This window comes from Amblyomma mixtum, chromosome 6 (genome assembly GCF_055824585.1).
Source record: "Amblyomma mixtum isolate Tamu chromosome 6, ASM5582458v1, whole genome shotgun sequence".
In the NCBI taxonomy this organism is placed as follows: domain Eukaryota; kingdom Metazoa; phylum Arthropoda; class Arachnida; order Ixodida; family Ixodidae; genus Amblyomma; species Amblyomma mixtum.
Window position 1 is genome coordinate 559,919 of NC_143017.1, and position 21,433 is coordinate 581,351.

Sequence of the window (21,433 nt, forward strand, 5' to 3'; positions counted from 1 at the left end):
GGAGCACCTGACGAATGTGCGTTGCATGGTTTTTAATTTTTTGTGTTGTTTCTTCCCTTTGATTGTTTCTTCATATAAGAAGGTTTCAGTGAATAAACCTTTTAGTTGCGAGTCAGCGCTCGTCCTGTGTCCCTTCTTTTCTTGTCCCTTGTAGTTCGCGCTGTTTACATTATGATGCATAAATTTATTTTGCCACTCACCTACGCCGAAGCCGTCAGGCGACCCCGCCCAGAAACGTTCGTTTCGTACCAGCATCCACCTCAGTCGACACCATTTAGTCCTGCCCGGCCACCACCGCAACGTTTCCGTCCATGGCGGACACCGGACACCTTGCCCATTTGTTATGACTGCGGCATTCCTGGTCACGTGATGCGTCACTGCCGCCGCCAGCTGTTGTCCCCTGCCGCCGATCCCGACCCTCGAGGTTACGCCTACGCCCCTCCCCAGCCGTTTCACCGCACTTCGCCTTCTGAGCCCACTGGTTCCTCCGATTACAGCCCCTCTATTCGCCGCCATTCTCCATCTCCGCGTCGTCGCTCAGTTTCCCCGATGCGCCGTCGTCCCTCTTCCCCTTTGGAAAACTAGTGCCCGCAGTTCCAGAGGCAAGAACTGCGTGCTCGTCGCCAAGCTGAAGACCTCGCCTTTCTCCGACAAATTTGATCACGGTTTCTGTGGAGAGCACCGATGCTTTCGCGCTTGTTGACACCGGCGCTGCTGTATCTATACTAAGTGAGAAATTGTGCCGCCAGTTACGAAAAGTGATGACTCCGCTATATGGTTTTATGCTTCGCGCCGCTAATTCGCAACTTATTGCGCCTGTTAGGGACGAGGTAACAGCATCCCACCGCTGCCACCAGTTTGTTACAAACGAGGTAGCAACATCCCACCGCTGCCACCAGTTTGTTACGGACGAGGTAGCATGGACGTGCCCCGGAGAGCGAATGAGGGACGCCTGAGACGATGCTGCTGGGAAAAGACAATGAAGAGGAATTTATACATGAATATTTACAAGTGAGCTGCAGGAACGCTGCATCGTGACAGCTCAACAGGAGAGCATGATGACAAAAGCTCGTCGGCCGTGCCGCTGCCGGCTTTTTAAGAGTTCTCTTCCCTAGGGTCCCTAGATGGGGGCCGGGTTTCACTGGCACCAATCACCGACACGCACGCACTCACTCACTCCCGAGAGATCACGCCGTCGTCACGCGCTGGGAGAGGGGAACGATGCCAACCACGTAGCGCAGACGCCGAAATGTCCATGAGCGGCGTTCGCGCGCGTTTCGAACGCGCGTTCCCACTCGGTGTACGGGAAACGCTCGCTCAACCGGGCAGACGGACGCGGCTTCCGTGGCAATCCAGGCGTTCACCCAACGCGCGTCTCGGGGTTTGTCGGCGTTTCGCTGCTTCCATGTCGTTGTCTTCCCCACGACGAAAGCCGGACGTAACAGTCTGCCCCGCCGGGGGAAGGAGATCCCGATGGACAGGGGACAGCATCCGCTGTCCGGAGGGAGGTCGCTTGAGGCTGGTCTCAACCGGAGTCGGTTCTCTCTCGGCGGTTCTGGAGCTCAGCGCACCCCGAAGTCTTCCTATGCAGGTGCAGATTCCCAAAGGGCACTGCAAAGTGACTCGTGCTCCGCTAGCGTTAGAACCACGCCGAAAACCCGACCGCTCAGTCCGCAAGCACGACACAATCCCCACTAAGCGATGCCAGGCTCTTTCCCTCTTACAAACCCAATCAATCCCTGGGAGTAGTTCCGCAGCACTGTGAAAATGCCCACAAATCGGCACATTACACCACAAAGCGCATGTCAATTTAAAACAAACAAAACCAATCGGTTCAAAATCCTACATCAGGAAGAAAAACTACCAGCAAACTGCAACTATGATGCTGATTCTTGCGCTAGGGACGTCAACGTAAGCAATCGGCGTTACCGTTGAGACTCCCCTTTTTGTGATGTATTTCGATTCGTAATGACCACAACAATTACGAACGCACTTGTTTCCCCGCAAAGATTCGCTCAACAACGAAGCCAAGGTCACAGTAATTTTCCTAATGCCATAAAATCAACTCCAGGCGCTTATGCTAGTCGCTTACAATGGCCCGTCTGGCTAGTACTTCCGCGTGTCAGCGGACGCTGCTACACATAGGCACCACTAGTGCATGTTTCAAAACAATTTCAAAAGAAACGCTTTCAATGTAAACAACGCGTCGGGAACCTATTCCTGCTCAAACTCTTTCTTTTTCTACAAAACTTTTTGTCTGCAGGAATGGTCTAAAAAAAGAAAAAGCAAACAGCAGAGACATCCTCGGAATCCGCTGCTAGCGAGCCGCGCCGCGGCTCAAAGGGGTCGCCTATTCTTCAACCGCGCCCTGCGCGGACGCACACCAACAGTGGCTTTAGCAGCCGACAATTCACAAAATTCGAAGGGCTTAACTGCGCTTCGACACCTGCGAGCCTCAGACGCCACGCGACATTGATTTGTTTCGCACACCGGCCGCGTGTCTCCAACACCCAAGTAGCGTCTGAACATTTGAATGCGAGGGGTTGACGGACGCGCATGAAAGAAACGCCTACGAGAACTCCTTTCTCGATTCAACAGTGTCCTTCGACTGGAACGCGTTCTGCGGCGTTCTTTCATGCGGTAGCTGGGCGTCCTCTGCGACCCGCTGTGAGGTTCCACCGTCCTGCAAGAACTACCGCGGGGTCGCCGCGATGGGTCAGGTGGCTTTCGTTTTTTCTGAACGCGCCCACTCAGTCTGGCCCTTTTTCGGCGCCTGTCGCGTCTGGAGTACTCGGTTGACTCGCGCTCAATCTCTTTAAAGCAAAACGACGTCTCCAAATTTGGGCTGCTATTGTTCGCCGGCCGCATCGAAGAAATGTCTCCCTTGATTCCCTCATTGCGCCGGCCGGTGAGCTCACTATTCTCTTCCTGAGAGAAAACGCCAGCCTCACTTTTCAAAATAGCCTCGGCCTCAAAGTTAGAGACGGCCGCTTCTTTATTAGCACTGACAGTGCTCTCGAACAAAGCAGGTCGCTCGGCTTTGTTTTCGATGGGATTCCTGCAACTCACAGTTTGCTTTTGGTTCCCATTACTCTCTGCTGAGAGCAACAACTTGCCCTCCTGAGGCTTGCTGTTCGATCCTACTACCCTAACGCTCTTGCCCGGAACTTGAACTATGAGACGCTGTTCGGCTAACGTAGCGTTATTGTCCTGGGTACTACCTCCTCGATCGCAGCAATCAGCCTCCTTCCCGGAAAGTGCATGCTTCTCTGGGCTCAAAACCAACGCATTGCCCCTTTCCTTATTTTTAGCAGTGCCTACATTATCGCCCAAGCCCTCACGGCTGGCGGATCTGCACTCTTCCTCTTTGCTAACCTCAGTGCCTACATTATCGCCCGAGCCCTCATGGCTGGCGGATCTGCACTCTTCCTCGTTGCTAGCCTTAGTGCCTACATTATCGCCCGAGCCCTCATGGCTGGCGGATCTGCACTCTTCCACGTTGCTAGCCTTAGTGCCTACATTATCGCCCGAGCCCTCACGGCTTGTGGATCTGCACTCTTCGCTAGCTTTTCGACCGAACTCCTCGGTCCTCGCTGCCGAAGTGGCCTTTCTTTCCTGGACCAAACCTGTCCTATGCCGCCACTTCTGCACAGCACGCGTGTCATCCGGCGACTGAGCGGAGCTTCTAACTCGGTCCCTGACACTATCGCGGTGTAGTTTACCACCGTCAATTTGGCCTTCCAAATCTGCCTCCGCGGGAATTCGAAAGTATCGGAGGAGCGCACTTTTGGTTATCGCGTAGTTGCGGGCATCCTCGTCAGACAACCTCGCCCAGACATTTCCGGGTTCACATGGGAGAAATCCCATCAACACAATTGGCCAATAATCCTCGTCTAGCTGCTCCTCCATGCAAATTCTTTCAAAATTTTCCAGAAAAGTTCTGAAATTTTCGCCTTTTCTGAAAACACTTAAGCGAGATCGCGTTCTAATACTTCTGAGCGTGTTAAGTTCACGCGTGAGTTCCTGCATCTCTCTTTCGTATTCCTCTTCCCGCAGCTTTCTTTCGCGTTCCTCTTTCTCTTGTTTTTCTTTACGTTCGCGTTCCTCTTTCTCTTGTTTTTCTTTACGTTCGCGTTCCTCTTGTTCTCTTTTTGCCAATTCCCTCTCCTCAATGGCCTCAAGGCATTCCGCAAGCTCGTCATCTTCAGCCTCTAACGCAAGAATAGCCTTCAGCAGTTCTGGTTTTCTGAGTTTGTCTGATACCTCCAGACCCAACTCTTTCGCAAGCTCCAGTAACTTTGGTTTGCGCAGCGTCTTCAAATCCATGGCTGCTCCGAGTGCTGCTTCTCTACTGCCCGCTATTGTCTTGCTGCAACTAACCCAGCAGCAACGACAACCCAATCACCAGCTCTGTTCCCGACACTAACAAAAGCCTGGCAAAACTCAGCAGAAGAAAGTCCCGCACTAACCAAACCTCGCAGCCAAGAATCCAGCGCAGTCGGTCCGCTGCAGGCAACCAGTCAACACACAGGGCTCGTTGCACTGCCCCCGACTCGCCGTTCTGCTGCTCAGCGTCCCGTTGTCCGCAACTCTCCGCCGGCGTCCGACGATTCGCGTCCCACCGCTGCCACCAGTTTGTTAGGGACGAGGTAACAGCATCCCACCGCTGCCACCAGTTTGTTACAAACGAGGTAGCAACATCCCACCGCTGCCACCAGTTTGTTACGGACGAGGTAGCATGGACGTGCCCCGGAGAGCGAATGAGGGACGCCTGAGACGATGCTGCTGGGAAAAGACAATGAAGAGGAATTTATACATGAATATTTACAAGTGAGCTGCAGGAACGCTGCATCGTGACAGCTCAACAGGAGAGCATGATGACAAAAGCTCGTCGGCCGTGCCGCTGCCGGCTTTTTAAGAGTTCTCTTCCCTAGGGTCCCTAGATGGGGGCCGGGTTTCACTGGCACCAATCACCGACACGCACGCACTCACTCACTCCCGAGAGATCACGCCGTCGTCACGCGCTGGGAGAGGGGAACGATGCCAACCACGTAGCGCAGACGCCGAAATGTCCATGAGCGGCGTTCGCGCGCGTTTCGAACGCGCGTTCGCACTCGGTGTACGGGAAACGCTCGCTCAACCGGGCAGACGGACGCGGCTTCCGTGGCAATCCAGGCGTTCACCCAACGCGCGTCTCGGGGTTTGTCGGCGTTTCGCTGCTTCCATGTCGTTGTCTTCCCCACGACGAAAGCCGGACGTAACACGCCTTTGGGGGCAGGTACAGCCCGAGTTACTATTCAGGACGTTCTGTATATTGTTGAATTCATCGTCTTCCCATGGCCGTCTCACGACGTCATCTTAGGCTGGGAATTTCTCTCCCAACATGACGCTGTCATCGACTGCATTCGTTCCGAAGTCGCCCTTCTTCCCTTTCGGCGACGACTTTGTGAACGCTTCCACTAACTTGTGCTCCAAGCTGACTGTGGCTGATGACGTCATGATCCCGCCGTGCTCTGCTGTGCTCGTCTCTGTTCATTGCGACTCTGGATCTAGCGGCCCTGTCATCTTCATCCCGTCCGACTCCTTCGCTTCTCGCCACTGTCTGCCCCTGCCATTCGCCGTGCTTACCGTCTCAGCCGGCTGCAGCGCCTTGCCCCTGACGAATCCATTCCTGTGCCCCTCCACTCTTCTTCGCGGTGAATGCTTGGGATGTGTCCAGCCTTTCGCCTCCATCGTCGCCTGGGACCCATCTGAGGACGACTCCTGCCGCCTGCAAGTGTCGTCACATACTTCTCCTCCCCCCCCCCTCCCCGTCTCCTGATCCCGCTCCCGAGGCCGTCTTCGCGAGCTCAATCGACGCGAATCTTTCGCCACCGGAGAAGACCCAGCTTGCGGCCCTGCTAGATAAGTTTCGGTCATCGTTTGACTTCTCTCACCACCGTTTGGGTCGCACTTCAGCTGTTACCCATCGGATCGACACTGGCGCCCATTCGCCGTTGTGCCAACGCCCATATCGCGTCTCGGCCACCGAACGCCAGGTTATCGACACCCAGGTCAATGATATGCTGCAGCGTGGCGTCATTGTAAGGAGATAGCGCCATCCAGCGTCGATTGTGAGGCAGAAGAAGAAAAAGCACGAGGAGCGCGTGCGGAGGGGTACGCCGGGACAGGTGAAAGAGGATTACGTTGCAGAGAAGAGAAGAGCGCGGTGGGCGACGGACGTGGACGAGTTCTGCTGGCTCCCCGAGTTCCGGGCTTGGGCCTCAGGCGCAGACGTCCGGGCCACCAGACCTGGACATCCGTCATCAAGAGCCTCAACCACCAGGCCCAGGCGCCACTCCTCTCCGTCCATCCGTCAGCTGCTCCAAACAGGCTGCCTCTGGCGCCTACGTGGCTTTTCCGCGATACCAGACCTGGGAACCGTGCTGGAGCCCACAGACGCTGACACTGCGGTAGCGTTGAAGGCCAACGGGTGAAACGCCGGCAACAGTGCATCGACACTGGAACGCCCAGAGACTGCCTGACTGCCCGACACCCAGCCAGTCCTCCCCGCTCGATGTTCGTATGAGAGACAAGTATTTGTGCGTCTCCTTTTTGACTTTCTTTTTCCTGTATTTTTCGCAAGGATTTTGTTCTGTTCTCCCGTGTGTTTTTTTCTGTGTGTTGTTGCGTTCCTCTCGTGTTTCTTTCCTTTTTCCAAACCCATACCGAGATTAGTTTCCTTTCCTATAAAAGCCGCCTCGTTTATTGCTTATACCTTTAGTGTATGTGTAAATTCAACCTGCAATCTCCCACATCCTCACAAATTTGGCGTCCCCTACGACAGGACGAGGTCGGTTTTTATTTCTTCGCCTGTTGTGTTAATTTAGGAACAGTATGAGCGCTTCAGAGTTGGTTGCTTTAGGCGAGCGCATGGGCTTGCGCGGGGCGGAGTTGCGAGTGTGGGTGGAGGATGAGCTTCGTAGGGTGCGGGAAGAGAGAGCCGCTGAGCGTGAAGCTTTGATGCAGAAACTGAATTTAGAGGCACGGAATTTAGAGACGGAGAAGCAGAGATTGGAGTTAGAGGCGCGGAACTTGCAGCTAAAAATAACGCTCATGGGGGGTGGCCCAAATCCTTCTAGTGACCGTGGAGAGCGTAGCGTGGCACCGGCCAGCTCCATTAACCCGCACAGCCTCATACCACAGTTCAATGAAGCGCGGGATGACCTCGATGCCTACTTAAAGAGGTTTGAGCATGTGGCCACGTGGCAGGGCTGGCCAAAAGAAAAGTGGGCAACGGCGTTGAGCTTGTGCCTTGGCGGCGAAGCACTTAGGGTCTTCGGTCGGCTCTCGCGTGAGGATTCCGTGGACTATGACAAAGCGAAGCTTGCCTTGCTTCAGAGGTTTAGGTTTACCGCGGAAGGGTACCGAGAAAAGTTTCGCCAGAGCAAGCCCCAGGATGGCGAAACGGCCTCGCAATATGCTGCCAGGTTGTTTAGCTTCTTTGACCGTTGGGTCGAGATGCGAAGAGAAGGCCGAACTTTTGAGGTGGTTCGCGAGATGGTCGTGAGCGAGCAATTCCTGAACAACTGTCATTCCTGTTTAGCCCTTTTCTTACGTGAGCGATAGGGCAAGACAGTTGCCAAGCTGGCGGAGGCTGCCGATCATTTTCTCGAAGCACAGCGGCAAAATAACTTGTTCTTTAAAGACCAGGGGGAGCATATATTAAATAAGGCCAAGGACGAGGTTTCAGGTTCACAATCCCTCCTTCGGTGTTTTCTTTGCGAGAAGACTGGGCACAAGGCGTCGAATTGTCGGACGAAGCCGAAGCAATTGTATTGCACCTGGTGCCGCGAGGTAGGACATGATGCCCAGTCGTGCAAAACTAAGAGACCAGGAGACTGTGAGGAGTCCGCCTGTTGCATGACAGCTCGATATTCACATCCCGATAACCCTGCAGAGGTAACGCGCGTAGAGGGCACGTTGGGAGAGATGATGGTCTGCCCTTCCAACCCTGTGGAAGCTGCTATGCCCGTGGGGCACTGTGAGGTGTTCGGCCAGCCTGGTTCGGTATTACGGGATACGGGCAGCATCGGTATTGTTTTGCGTGAGTCCCTTGTACCGGCAGCGGCACTTACAGGGAAAAAGGCTACATTATTCTTGGCCAATGGGACCCATGTAGAAGTTCCGGAAGCGGAGGTGGTGATTTCTTCACCATACTTTTCGGGTAAGGCCATCGCGCGGTGCTTGTCTACACCCATGTACGACATCATAATAGGCAATGTCCCTGGCGCTAAAGCTCCATTCTCGGTCGACCCGCCAGTTCTAACTGATCAGGCAGTTTCCCTTGCCATGACGAGTTCGGAAGATGTTCCTTCCCTTACGGTGACAGCGAAAGTTTCAGAGAGTAGCAAAAGCCCCACTCTTAATACACTCCACTTGTCACGGCCGGAGTATCGCCTCAAACAGGAAGAAGACCCGACCTTAGAGGTGTGTCGCAAAAAGTTGGGGCAAACATTTCGTGGCAAGGGACAGACAGCTGGCCCATGCTTTTCATACAGATGACGGGGTTCTTTTCCGAACATACCAAGTAGGTCCCGGCCGAGTCGTTGAGCAAGCGGTGGTACCGAAGTGCTTACGCACGCAAGTCCTCATGTCGGCGCATGAGAGCGCGCTATCCGGTCATTGAGGGATACGCAAAACGATCGCTAAGGTGCTCAGTGAGTTTTATTGGCCCGGTGTACAGGCTGACATTAAGAGTTATGTCAGATCGTGTGTTACGTGTCAACGGACTGTGTCGAAGGAAAGGGAGAACAAAGTAAATGACGCCGTTATTCCAACGGTGCCGGCGGACAACGGCCGGCACAGAGTGTATAACATCGTAGGACAGGAACATTTAAACTCACGGTGGAGACCGAGATCGGTTTGGAGAAACCGGTTTCACAAAGGAAAACGGAAGTACTAGCTGAAAGAGTTCTCGGGGCGGTGAAGTGATTTGATGTGAAGAATGGAATACGGAAGAATGTAGCCCACACCTGTTCTTGTAGGCATTGTCTTTGTTTGTTCATGTTTATTTATAAGTGTCGGCTACCTACTTTTTATGCCTTTCGTGTTTCTTCGCCCTCTATGGACGCTTTACGTTGATATTTCATATACTCTCTGTGCTGTGTGTGCGATTGTCTGTGTACGCTTCGAACATTGACGGCTGTCGTATTGTGTGTGGCGGGTAGTGTGCGCGCTGTGGTGTGGTGTTCTGTGGTGCGATCGTCGAATACGTCTGGGGTCGCTCTCCTGGAGTAGAGATCTTTCCCTTGGAAAAAACTTCCGAAGAGGGGGCCTTCTGTAAGAAGATAGCGCCATCCAGCGTCGATTGTGAGGCAGAAGAAGAAAAAGCCCGAGGAGCGCGTGCGGAGGGGTACGCCGGGACAGGTGAAAGAGGATTACGTGGCAGAGAAGAGAAGAGTGCGGTGGGCGACGGACGTGGACGAGTTCTGCTGGCTCCCCGAGTTCCGGGCTTGGGCCTCAGGCGCAGACGTCCGGGCCACCAGACCTGGACATCCGTCGTCAAGAGCCTCAACCACCAGGCCCAGGCGCCACTACTCTCCGTCCATCCGTCAGCTGCTCCAAACAGGCTGCCTCTGGCGCCTACGTGGCTTTTCCGCGATACCAGACCTGGGAACAGTGCTGGGAGCCCACAGACGCTGACGCTGTGGTAGCGTTGAAGGCCAACGGGTGAAACGCCGGCAACAGTGCATCGACACTAGAACGCCCAGAGACTGCCTGACTGCCCGACACCCAGCCAGTCCTCCCCGCTCGATGTTCGTATGAGAGACAAGTATTTGTGCGTTTCCTTTTTGACTTTCTTTTTCCTGTATTTTTCGCAAGGATTTTGTTCTGTTCCCCCGTGTGTTTTTTCTGTGTTGCGTTCCTCTCGTGTTTCTTTCCTTTTCCCAAACCCATACCGAGATTAGTTTCCTTTCCTATAAAAGCCGCCTCATTTATTGCTTATACCTTTAGTGTATGTGTAAATTCAACCTGCAATCTCCCACATCCTCACAAATTTGGCGTCCACTACGACAGGACGAGGTCGGTTTTTATTTCTTCGCCTGTTGTGTTAATTTAGGAACAGTATGAGCGCTTCAGAGTTGGTTGCTTTAGGCGAGCGCATGGGCTTGCGCGGGGCGGAGTTGCGAGTGTGGGTGGAGGAGGAGCTTCGTAACCCGCGTTCGACCCTTGGCTAATTCGGAGGAAGATATTCGGGCGCACTTTCCTGTAAACGAGAGAGCCACGGGCTCCGCGATAATCGCGTCGTCAATTAGCCCTCCCTCAGTCAAAAAGGAAGGTTCTAGCAGCACAAACGAAAAGGCTAGGAAGGAAAAGGCTTTTAAACCTATAAAGCCGATCGTCTGTTTCCGGTGGGGAGAGCCCGGACACCTTGTGATCGGCTACCGTAAGCCAAGGGTTATGCTCGCTGAAATTAGCGCGCTATGCTTGGATTCACTTGTCACTCAGAAGGGTACCACAGACTAAATCTCCCTCTGCGTGGCCCCAGCGAGCATAAGAAGAGGAGAGAGTCGAGTAATTTTCTTGAAAAGCGTGCTTTGCTCAGATTCACTTGTCACTCAGAAGGGTACCACAGACTAAATCTGCGCTGCGTCGCCCCACAGAGGATATTAAGACGAGAGAGTTGAGTGATTTTCTTGAAATGAGCGAGAGAGATGCGTGATTTTCTTGAAATTAGCCAAAGAGATGTGTGATTTTCTTGAAATTAGCGAGAGAGATGCGTGATTTTCTTGAAATTAGCGAGAGAGATGCGTGATTTTCATGAAATAAGCGTGCTATGCTCAGATTCACTTGTCACTCAGAAGGGTACTACAGAATAAATCTGCCGCTGCGTGGCCCCAGCCAGCATAAGAAGCGGAGAGAGTCAAGTGATTTTCTTGAAATAAGCGTGCTATGCTCAGATTCACTTGTCACTCAGAAGGGTACCACAGACTAAATCTGCCGCTGCGTGGCCCCAGCGAGCATAAGAAGAGGAGAGAGTCGAGTGATTTTCTTGAAATAAGCTTGCTATGCTCAGATTCACTTGTCACTCAGAAGGCACCACAGACTAAATCTGCGGCTGCGTGGCCCCAGCGAGCATAAGAAGAGGAGAGAGTCGAGTGATTTTCTTGAAATAAGCTTGCTATGCTCACATTCACTTGTCACTCAGAAGGCACCACAGACTAAATCTGCCGCTGCGTGGCCCCAGCGAGCATAATGAGAGGAGAAAGTCGAGTGATTTTCTTGAAATAAGCGTGCTATGCTCACATTCACTTGTCACTCAGAAGGCACCACAGACTAAATCTCCCTCTGCGTGGTCCCAGCGAGCATAAGAAGACGAGAGAGTCGAGTGATTTTCTTGATATAAGCGTGCTATGCTCTGATTCATATGTCACTCAGACGGGTACCACAGACTAAACCTGCCACTGCGTGGCACCACAGAGGATATTAAGAGAGAGAGATGCGTGATTTTCATGAAATAAGCGTGCTATGCTCACATTCACTTCTGACTCATAAGGGTAGCGCAGACTAAATCTGCCGCTCCGTGGCCCCAGCGAGCATAAGAACAGGAGAGAGTCGAGTGATTTTCTTGAAATAAACGTGCTATGCTCAGACACACTTGTCACTCAGACGGGTACCACTCGCTAAACCTGCTGCTGCGTCGCCCCACAGAGGATATTAAGACGAGAGAGTCGAGTGATTTTCTTGAAATTAGCGTGCTATGCTCAGATTGACTTGTCACTCAGAAGGGTACCACAGACTAAATCTCCCTCTGCGTGGCCCCAGCGAGCATAAGAAGAGGAGAAAGTCGAGTGATTTTCTTGAAATAAGCTTGCTATGCTCACATTCACTTGTCACTCAGAAGGCACCACAGACTAAATCTAACTCTGCGTGGTTCCAGCGAGCATAAGAAGACGAGAGAGTCGAGTGATTTTCTTGATATAAGCGTGCTATGCTCAGATTAATATGTCACTCAGACGGGTACCACAGACTAAACCTGCCACTGCGTGGCACCACAGAGGATATTAAGACGAGAGAGATGCGTGATTTTCATGAAATAAGCGTGCTATGCTCACATTCACTTCTCACTCATAAGGGTACCACAGACTAAATCTGCCGCTGCGTGGCCCCAGCGAGCATAAGAAGAGGAGAGAGTCGAGTGATTTTCTTGAAATAAACGTGCTATGCTCAGACTCACTTGTCACTCAGACGGGTACCACTGGCTAAACCTGCTGCTGCGTCGCCCCACAGAGGATATTAAGACGAGAGAGTCATGTGATTTTCTTGAAATTAGCGTTCTATGCTCAGACTCACTTGACACTCAGACGGGTACCACAAACTAAACTTGCTGCTGCGTCGCCCCACAGAGGATATTAAGACGAGAGAGTCGAGTGATTTTCTTGAAATTAGCGTGCTATGCTCAGATTGACTTATCACTCAGAAGGGTACCACAGACTAAATCTCCCTCTGCGTGGCCCCAGCGAGCATAAGAAGAGGAGAGAGTCGAGTGATTTTCTTGAAAAGCGTGCTATGCTCAGATTCACTTGTCACTCAGAAGGGTACCACAGACTAAATCTGCGCTGCGTCGCCCCACAGAGGATATTAAGACGAGAGAGTCGAGTGATTTTCTTGAAACTAGCGTGCTAGGGCCAGATTCACTTGTCACTCAGACGGGTACCACAGACTATACCTGCTGCTGCGTCGCCCCACAGAGGATATTAAGACGAGAGAGTCGAGTGAGTTTCTTGAAATTAGCGTTCTATGCTCAGACTCACTTGTCACTCAGACGGGTACCACAAACTAAACCTGCTGCTGCGTCGCCCCACAGAGGATATTAAGACGAGAGAGTCGAGTGATTTTCTTGAAATTAGCGTGCTATGCCCAGATTGACTTGTCACTCAGAAGGGTACCACAGACTAAATCTGCCGCGGCGTGGCCCCAGGGAGCATAAGAAGACGAGAGAGTCCAGTGATTTCATTGAATTCAGCGTGCTATACTCAGACACACTTGTCTCTCAGACGGCTACCACAGACTAAACCTGCCGCTGCATGACCCCACAGTGGATATTAAGACGAGAGAGACGCGTGATTTCATTGAAATCAGCGTGCTCTACTCAGATACACTTGTCATTCAGAAGGGTACTACAGACTAAATCTGCCGCTGCGTGGCCCCAGCCAGCGCAAGAAGACGAGAGAGTCGAGTGATCTTCTTGAAATAAGCGTGCTATGCTCAGATTCACTTGTCATTTAGAAGGGTACCAAAGACTAAATCTCCCTCTGCGTGGCCCCAGCGAGCATAAGAAGACGAGAGAGTGAAGTGATTTTCTTGAAGTAAGCGTGCTATGCTCAGATTCATATGTCACTCAGACGGGTGCCACAGACTAAACCTGCCGCTGCGTGGCACCACAGAGGATATTAAGACGAGATAGATGCGTGATTTTCATGAAATAAGCGTGCTATGCTCAGATTCACTTGTCACTCAAAAGGGTACCACAGACTAAATCTCCCTCTGCGTGGCCCTAGCGAGCATAAGAAGACGAGAGAGTCAAGTGATTTTCTTGAAATTAGCGTTCTATGCTCAGACTCTCTTGTCACTCAGACGGGTACCACAGACTAAACCTGCCACTGGGTGGCACCACAGAGGATATTAAGACGAGAGAGATGCGTGATGTTCATGAAGTAAGCGTGCTATGCTCAGATGCACTTGTCACTCAGAAGGGTACCACAGAATAAATCTGCCGCTGCGTGGCCCCAGCTAGCATAACAAGAGGAGAGAGTCGAGTGATTTTCTTGAAATAAGCGTGCTATGCTCAGATTCACTTGTCACTCAGAAGGGTACCACAGACTAAATCTGCCGCGGCGTGGCCCCAGCGAGCATAAGAAGACGAGAGAGTCCAGTGATTTCATTGAATTCAGCGTGCTATACTCAGACACACTTGTCACTCAGACGGCTACCACAGACTAAACCTGCCGCTGCATGGCCCCACAGTGGATATTAAGACGAGAGAGACGCGTGATTTCATTGAAATCAGCGTGCTCTACTCAGGTACACTTGTCATTCAGAAGGGTACAACAGACTAAATCTGCCGCTGCGTGGCCCCAGCCAGCGTAAGAAGACGAGAGAGTCGAGTGATTTTCTTGAAATAAGCGTGCTATGCTCAGATTCATATGTCACTCAGACGGGTACCACAGACTAAACCTGCCACTGCGTGGCACCACAGAGGATATTAAGACGAGATAGATGCGTGATTTTCATGAAATAAGCGTGCTATGCTCAGATTCATTTGTCACTCAAAAGGGTACCACAGACTAAATCTCCCTCTGCGTGGCCCCAGCCAGCATAAGAAGCGGAGAGAGTCAAGTGATTTTCTTGAAATAAGCGTGCTATGCTCAGATTCACTTGTCACTCAGAAGGGTACCACAGACTAAATCTGCCGCTGCGTGGCCCCAGCGAGCATAAGAAGAGGAGAGAGTCGAGTGATTTTCTTGAAATAAGCTTGCTATGCTCAGATTCACTTGTCACTCAGAAGGCACCACAGACTAAATCTGCGGCTGCGTGGCCCCAGCGAGCATAAGAAGAGGAGAGAGTCGAGTGATTTTCTTGAAATAAGCTTGCTATGCTCACATTCACTTGTCACTCAGAAGGCACCACAGACTAAATCTGCCGCTGCGTGGCCCCAGCGAGCATAATGAGAGGAGAAAGTGGAGTGATTTTCTTGAAATAAGCGTGCTATGCTCACATTCACTTGTCACTCAGAAGGCACCACAGACTAAATCTCCCTCTGCGTGGTCCCAGCGAGCATAAGAAGACGAGAGAGTCGAGTGATTTTCTTGATATAAGCGTGCTATGCTCTGATTCATATGTCACTCAGACGGGTACCACAGACTAAACCTGCCACTGCGTGGCACCACAGAGGATATTAAGACGAGAGAGATGCGTGATTTTCATGAAATAAGCGTGCTATGCTCACATTCACTTCTCACTCATAAGGGTAGCACAGACTAAATCTGCCGCTCCGTGGCCCCAGCGAGCATAAGAACAGGAGAGAGTCGAGTGATTTTCTTGAAATAAACGTGCTATGCTCAGACTCACTTGTCACTCAGACGGGTACCACTGGCTAAACCTGCTGCTGCGTCGCCCCACAGAGGATATTAAGACGAGAGAGTCGAGTGATTTTCTTGAAATTAGCGTGCTATGCTCAGATTGACTTGTCACTCAGAAGGGTACCACAGACTAAATCTCCCTCTGCGTGGCCCCAGCGAGCATAAGAAGAGGAGAAAGTCGAGTGATTTTCTTGAAATAAGCTTGCTATGCTCACATTCACTTGTCACTCAGAAGGCACCACAGACTAAATCTCCCTCTGCGTGGTCCCAGCGAGCATAAGAAGACGAGAGAGTCGAGTGATTTTCTTGATATAAGCGTGCTATGCTCAGATTAATATGTCACTCAGACGGGTACCACAGACTAAACCTGCCACTGCGTGGCACCACAGAGGATATTAAGACGAGAGAGATGCGTGATTTTCATGAAATAAGCGTGCTATGCTCACATTCACTTCTCACTCATAAGGGTACCACAGACTAAATCTGCCGCTGCGTTTCCCCAGCGAGCATAAGAAGAGGAGAGAGTCGAGTGATTTTCTTGAAATAAACGTGCTATGCTCAGACTCACTTGTCACTCAGACGGGTACCACTGGCTAAACCTGCTGCTGCGTCGCCCCACAGAGGATATTAAGACGAGAGAGTCATGTGATTTTCTTGAAATTAGCGTTCTATGCTCAGACTCACTTGACACTCAGACGGGTACCACAAACTAAACTTGCTGCTGCGTCGCCCCACAGAGGATATTAAGACGAGAGAGTCGAGTGATTTTCTTGAAATTAGCGTGCTATGCTCAGATTGACTTATCACTCAGAAGGGTACCACAGACTAAATCTCCCTCTGCGTGGCCCCAGCGAGCATAAGAAGAGGAGAGAGTCGAGTGATTTTCTTGAAAAGCGTGCTATGCTCAGATTCACTTGTCACTCAGAAGGGTACCACAGACTAAATCTGCGCTGCGTCGCCCCACAGAGGATATTAAGACGAGAGAGTCGAGTGATTTTCTTGAAACTAGCGTGCTAGGGCCAGATTCACTTGTCACTCAGACGGGTACCACAGACTATACCTGCTGCTGCGTCGCCCCACAGAGGATATTAAGACGAGAGAGTCGAGTGAGTTTCTTGAAATTAGCGTTCTATGCTCAGACTCACTTGTCACTCAGACGGGTACCACAAACTAAACCTGCTGCTGCGTCGCCCCACAGAGGATATTAAGACGAGAGAGTCGAGTGATTTTCTTGAAATTAGCGTGCTATGCCCAGATTGACTTGTCACTCAGAAGGGTACCACAGACTAAATCTGCCGCGGCGTGGCCCCAGGGAGCATAAGAAGACGAGAGAGTCCAGTGATTTCATTGAATTCAGCGTGCTATACTCAGACACACTTGTCTCTCAGACGGCTACCACAGACTAAACCTGCCGCTGCATGACCCCACAGTGGATATTAAGACGAGAGAGACGCGTGATTTCATTGAAATCAGCGTGCTCTACTCAGATACACTTGTCATTCAGAAGGGTACTACAGACTAAATCTGCCGCTGCGTGGCCCCAGCCAGCGCAAGAAGACGAGAGAGTCGAGTGATCTTCTTGAAATAAGCGTGCTATGCTCAGATTCACTTGTCATTTAGAAGGGTACCAAAGACTAAATCTCCCTCTGCGTGGCCCCAGCGAGCATAAGAAGACGAGAGAGTGAAGTGATTTTCTTGAAGTAAGCGTGCTATGCTCAGATTCATATGTCACTCAGACGGGTGCCACAGACTAAACCTGCCGCTGCGTGGCACCACAGAGGATATTAAGACGAGATAGATGCGTGATTTTCATGAAATAAGCGTGCTATGCTCAGATTCACTTGTCACTCAAAAGGGTACCACAGACTAAATCTCCCTCTGCGTGGCCCTAGCGAGCATAAGAAGACGAGAGAGTCAAGTGATTTTCTTGAAATTAGCGTTCTATGCTCAGACTCTCTTGTCACTCAGACGGGTACCACAGACTAAACCTGCCACTGGGTGGCACCACAGAGGATATTAAGACGAGAGAGATGCGTGATGTTCATGAAGTAAGCGTGCTATGCTCAGATGCACTTGTCACTCAGAAGGGTACCACAGAATAAATCTGCCGCTGCGTGGCCCCAGCTAGCATAACAAGAGGAGAGAGTCGAGTGATTTTCTTGAAATAAGCGTGCTATGCTCAGATTCACTTGTCACTCAGAAGGGTACCACAGACTAAATCTGCCGCGGCGTGGCCCCAGCGAGCATAAGAAGACGAGAGAGTCCAGTGATTTCATTGAATTCAGCGTGCTATACTCAGACACACTTGTCACTCAGACGGCTACCACAGACTAAACCTGCCGCTGCATGGCCCCACAGTGGATATTAAGACGAGAGAGACGCGTGATTTCATTGAAATCAGCGTGCTCTACTCAGGTACACTTGTCATTCAGAAGGGTACAACAGACTAAATCTGCCGCTGCGTGGCCCCAGCCAGCGTAAGAAGACGAGAGAGTCGAGTGATTTTCTTGAAATAAGCGTGCTATGCTCAGATTCATATGTCACTCAGACGGGTACCACAGACTAAACCTGCCACTGCGTGGCACCACAGAGGATATTAAGACGAGATAGATGCGTGATTTTCATGAAATAAGCGTGCTATGCTCAGATTCATTTGTCACTCAAAAGGGTACCACAGACTAAATCTCCCTCTGCGTGGCCCCAGCCAGCATAAGAAGCGGAGAGAGTCAAGTGATTTTCTTGAAATAAGCGTGCTATGCTCAGATTCACTTGTCACTCAGAAGGGTACCACAGACTAAATCTGCCGCTGCGTGGCCCCAGCGAGCATAAGAAGAGGAGAGAGTCGAGTGATTTTCTTGAAATAAGCTTGCTATGCTCAGATTCACTTGTCACTCAGAAGGCACCACAGACTAAATCTGCGGCTGCGTGGCCCCAGCGAGCATAAGAAGAGGAGAGAGTCGAGTGATTTTCTTGAAATAAGCTTGCTATGCTCACATTCACTTGTCACTCAGAAGGCACCACAGACTAAATCTGCCGCTGCGTGGCCCCAGCGAGCATAATGAGAGGAGAAAGTGGAGTGATTTTCTTGAAATAAGCGTGCTATGCTCACATTCACTTGTCACTCAGAAGGCACCACAGACTAAATCTCCCTCTGCGTGGTCCCAGCGAGCATAAGAAGACGAGAGAGTCGAGTGATTTTCTTGATATAAGCGTGCTATGCTCTGATTCATATGTCACTCAGACGGGTACCACAGACTAAACCTGCCACTGCGTGGCACCACAGAGGATATTAAGACGAGAGAGATGCGTGATTTTCATGAAATAAGCGTGCTATGCTCACATTCACTTCTCACTCATAAGGGTAGCACAGACTAAATCTGCCGCTCCGTGGCCCCAGCGAGCATAAGAACAGGAGAGAGTCGAGTGATTTTCTTGAAATAAACGTGCTATGCTCAGACTCACTTGTCACTCAGACGGGTACCACTGGCTAAACCTGCTGCTGCGTCGCCCCACAGAGGATATTAAGACGAGAGAGTCGAGTGATTTTCTTGAAATTAGCGTGCTATGCTCAGATTGACTTGTCACTCAGAAGGGTACCACAGACTAAATCTCCCTCTGCGTGGCCCCAGCGAGCATAAGAAGAGGAGAAAGTCGAGTGATTTTCTTGAAATAAGCTTGCTATGCTCACATTCACTTGTCACTCAGAAGGCACCACAGACTAAATCTCCCTCTGCGTGGTCCCAGCGAGCATAAGAAGACGAGAGAGTCGAGTGATTTTCTTGATATAAGCGTGCTATGCTCAGATTAATATGTCACTCAGACGGGTACCACAGACTAAACCTGCCACTGCGTGGCACCACAGAGGATATTAAGACGAGAGAGATGCGTGATTTTCATGAAATAAGCGTGCTATGCTCACATTCACTTCTCACTCATAAGGGTACCACAGACTAAATCTGCCGCTGCGTTTCCCCAGCGAGCATAAGAAGAGGAGAGAGTCGAGTGATTTTCTTGAAATAAACGTGCTATGCTCAGACTCACTTGTCACTCAGACGGGTACCACTGGCTAAACCTGCTGCTGCGTCGCCCCACAGAGGATATTAAGACGAGAGAGTCATGTGATTTTCTTGAAATTAGCGTTCTATGCTCAGACTCACTTGACACTCAGACGGGTACCACAAACTAAACTTGCTGCTGCGTCGCCCCACAGAGGATATTAAGACGAGAGAGTCGAGTGATTTTCTTGAAATTAGCGTGCTATGCTCAGATTGACTTATCACTCAGAAGGGTACCACAGACTAAATCTCCCTCTGCGTGGCCCCAGCGAGCATAAGAAGAGGAGAGAGTCGAGTGATTTTCTTGAAAAGCGTGCTATGCTCAGATTCACTTGTCACTCAAAAGGGTACCACAGACTAAATCTGCGCTGCGTCGCCCCACAGAGGATATTAAGACGAGAGAGTCGAGTGATTTTCTTGAAACTAGCGTGCTAGGGCCAGATTCACTTGTCACTCAGACGGGTACCACAGACTATACCTGCTGCTGCGTCGCCCCACAGAGGATATTAAGACGAGAGAGTCGAGTGAGTTTCTTGAAATTAGCGTTCTATGCTCAGACTCACTTGTCACTCAGACGGGTACCACAAACTAAACCTGCTGCTGCGTCGCCCCACAGAGGATATTAAGACGAGAGAGTCGAGTGATTTTCTTGAAATTAGCGTGCTATGCCCAGATTGACTTGTCACTCAGAAGGGTACCACAGACTAAATCTGCCGCGGCGTGGCCCCAGGGAGCATAAGAAGACGAGAGAGTCCAGTGATTTCATTGAATTCAGCGTGCTATACTCAGACACACTTGTCTCTCAGGCGGCTACCACAGACTAAACCTGCCGCTGCATGACCCCACAGTGGATATTAAGACGAGAGAGACGCGTGATTTCATTGAAATCAGCGTGCTCTACTCAGATACACTTGTCATTCAGAAGGGTACAACAGACTAAATCTGCCGCTGCGTGGCCCCAGCCAGCGCAAGAAGACAAGAGAGTCGAGTGATCTTCTTGAAATAAGCGTGCTATGCTCAGATTCACTTGTCATTTAGAAGGGTACCAAAGACTAAATCTCCCTCTGCGTGGCCCCAGCGAGCATAAGAAGACGAGAGAGTGAAGTGATTTTCTTGAAGTAAGCGTGCTATGCTCAGATTCATATGTCACTCAGACGGGTGCCACAGACTAAACCTGCCGCTGCGTGGCACCACAGAGGATATTAAGACGAGATAGATGCGTGATTTTCATGAAATAAGCGTGCTATGCTCAGATTCACTTGTCACTCAAAAGGGTACCACAGACTAAATCTCCCTCTGCGTGGCCCTAGCGAGCATAAGAAGACGAGAGAGTCAAGTGATTTTCTTGAAATTAGCGTTCTATGCTCAGACTCACTTGTCACTCAGACGGGTACCACAGACTAAACCTGCCACTGCGTGGCACCACAGAGGATATTAAGACGAGAGAGATGCGTGATGTTCATGAAGTAAGCGTGCTATGCTCAGATGCACTTGTCACTCAGAAGGGTACCACAGAATAAATCTGCCGCTGCGTGGCCCCAGCTAGCATAACAAGAGGAGAGAGTCGAGTGATTTTCTTGAAATAAGCGTGCTATGCTCAGATTCACTTGTCACTCAGAAGGGTACCACAGACTAAATCTGCCGCGGCGTGGCCCCAGCGAGCATAAGAAGACGAGAGAGTCCAGTGATTTCATTGAATTCAGCGTGCTATACTCAGACACACTTGTCACTCAGACGGCTACCACAGACTAAACCTGCCGCTGCATGGCCCCACAGTGGATATTAAGACGAGAGAGACGCGTGATTTCATTGAAATCAGCGTGCTCTACTCAGGTACACTTGTCATTCAGAAGGGTACAACAGACTAAATCTGCCGCTGCGTGGCCCCAGCCAGCGTAAGAAGACGAGAGAGTCGAGTGATTTTCTTGAAATAAGCGTGCTATGCTCAGATTCATGTCACTCAGACGGGTACCACAGACTAAACCTGCCACTGCGTGGCACCACAGAGGATATTAAGACGAGATAGATGCGTGATTTTCATGAAATAAGCGTGCTATGCTCAGATTCATTTGTCACTCAAAAGGGTACCACAGACTAAATCTCCCTCTGCGTGGCCCCAGCGAGCATAAGAAGAGGAGAGTCGAGTGATTTTCTTGAAATAAGCGTGCTATGCTCAGACTCACTTGTCACTCAGACGGGTACCACAAATTAAACCAGCTGCTGCGTCGCCCCACAGAGGATATTAAGACGAGA